We start from the raw sequence: 2605 nt of genomic DNA, 5'->3' as shown, positions 1-2605 counted from the left end.
CACTAGGTAGGCGTACCGTTGCATCATTGTCATCTTGCTATAAGACCATCGTTTCATAGTAATCGCTTTATAGGCTCAATGTCAAAATTATGTGAAGCAATCTAGCTAATTATCAAATTTTTGCTAAACTTTCTTAAGAGTTTGTAAAGTCTGTCATAACTGGTTTCATATTGGCGTCAAAAAAAAAAATGAAAGGGGGAGGGGGGGGTGGTAATTGAAAAAGAAAAAAAATCAAAACTGAGAAATTATCGACATGCCAAACAAAAAAACCCACGCCCAACGTTTAATGCCTTTTTTTATATCTATCTTTTCCAAAAAAAAAAAAAAAAGTGGGGGACTAAGCTCGCCCACCCCACCGGTTCGATCCACACCTATGTTTTTTATTTCTCAGCTTAACCTAACACATGTGCATGCACTGTTATTGAATTTAATCAGCCTTTGCCATGCACAATTTAGGAAATTCAATACTAGGAGGTAAAAATACCCATCTGAATCTTGTATTATTGCTTGCTTCTCAATAGGTAATAAAATCTTCATGCATTATCACTTGCTTAGCAATGAATTAACGATCGATTATTGAAGTCAGCATAACTTTTAAAAATTAAATACATGTATTTGGCTTTTTTGTTGACAAAATAAAGTAAGATATATTTCATTTTCTTTGTAGATACAAAAACTATCAATGAAACAAAATATAAATAGTGAGCGTGAAGTCCAAACTCCAAGACAATTTAAAATTAAAACATTTTTTTATTTTTTTTTTTTTATTAAACATCACCTACAGTTCTTTTTTGACAACAAAAATTTCATAAGCTCCAGTACTATCAATTTTATGATGAGTTTCGAAGTACTTTTGGAGAGTGTCCTTTTTTTTCATTTGTGTCATTTTTCTGACCAGTTCTGAATTTCTGCACCGTAGACACCCAAAAGGAATTCAAATTTCTCCAAGATTCATGAATAGGCCACCCAAGTCCCCATAACAGGAAAGTATGACATCATTAATGATCTAAAAGCCATTTCAAAGTAAATCCAGAGTTTTTCAGCATGTCTTTCATTTGCTTATGGGTGGGTAACAGCTTATGCCATTTCTTCATGGCTCCTGGTACAAGATGTACAAACCAATTTCCTTCCAAATTTTCTGGTGTATCCGTTATAATGGTCAGCACTCCGCCTGGCTTGAGGATTCGGTAAACTTCCTTCAGTGTCAAGAACACTGGATACGACTCGCCATGGGTTTTTTTTCCAAAAGATGACGACCTACCAAATAAATATAATTAAAGAATGTTTATTCTAGCAATAACAAAACATAAACTTAGCAAATAAAAAAAATACATTTATTTTTGGGGGGGGGGGCAATTTTGGTTGCTACAATACAAAAGTAAGGGAAAAAGGTCACCATGCAGCCTTTACATGTTTATTTTGAATAGAAAAAAAGTTTTGTTTGAGGAAACATCCCCCCCCATCCCTCTCGATACTTTGCGCCTGAAAATTAAAATAATAATGCACTTACGTGGTTATAACCAGGTCAAATGAATTGTCTTGGGACGGTATTTCCGGAAGAACTGCTTGTTTGAAGGTCAGCTAGTCTTGTTTGATGGCGTTTTCACTTTTGCTCGAGCCTTGTTAAGCATTCCTTCACTAGCATCCAGTAATGTCAGACTTGCGGTAAATTAATAAAATATTGGAAAAATTTCCTGTTCCAGAGCCAATGTCGATTATATCCATTTCCTAAAAGTAGATGAAATCATACAGATATAAAAAGATCTATTTATTAATCATTTTTAAAGGGGGAAGGGTAAACAAAAAATACTTTTTTCCTGAAATTTCTTTCCTGTGAAGTTTTCCATCGTACTTTTGAGAACGTGGCCATCAAAAACCTTTCTTCCACCGTCGTAAACCTTGGAAACTTCGTTGTAATTTGTCAAATTGCTCATTTTTTTTTAAACGGGGGTAACTGCAAGATTAAACTAAATTTTTTTCATTTGAAATCAAGCCATTGAACCCCCTTTTATACCTGTATCAATGTTCATTGTTGAAGCGGAAAATGATCCTTAAAAAAGGATTCCAATTATTCACTTAAGCACTTCAGCAGTGGATGATCTATTTGTAGTTGTATTAGAAAATGCACATAGTGAAATGAGGTTTCAATTTCTTTTTCATTTCTCAGCAAATATTCATTGAAAATATATATATATATATATATATATATATATATATATATATATATATATATATATATATATATATATATATATATTGAAAAAAAAAAAATCCACAGTGCTCGGTAGTTTACAGGTAAAACTTTTTAAAAAAAAAACACGAAAACCTTTAGTTTTTAGGTTTTCGTGTTTTTTTTTTAAAAAGATTTACAAAATATATATATATATACAATAATCACCGTAATTTAAAAAAATTCAGTACTTAGTGTTTAAGAATATTTATTGACAAAAATAAAATTTTGATGAAATATGTACAAACATGACATCATATGTATAATAAAAAAAATTAACAAATGAAAAAACATTAGGGGAAAATAAAATATTTTAAATAATTTTTATCCAAAAAGGATATAGATGTGTTTAGTGGGGAAAAAGCCGTGATCAAT

The 2605-nt window shown here is 31.3% G+C and overlaps 1 pseudogene; it reads right to left on the bottom strand.

The window, feature by feature from the left end:
• Positions 1 to 830: 830 nt before the first annotated feature.
• On the bottom strand, positions 831 to 1934 carry LOC134267280 (demethylmenaquinone methyltransferase-like; annotated as a pseudogene).
• Positions 1935 to 2605: the final 671 nt, after the last annotated feature.

The sequence above is a fragment of the Saccostrea cucullata genome, unplaced genomic scaffold (assembly GCF_032062105.1).
Source record: "Saccostrea cucullata isolate Sc308-1 unplaced genomic scaffold, CSIRO_AGI_Scuc_v1 ctg9861, whole genome shotgun sequence".
In the NCBI taxonomy this organism is placed as follows: domain Eukaryota; kingdom Metazoa; phylum Mollusca; class Bivalvia; order Ostreida; family Ostreidae; genus Saccostrea; species Saccostrea cuccullata.
This window is presented reverse-complemented; position numbering and strand designations above follow the sequence as displayed.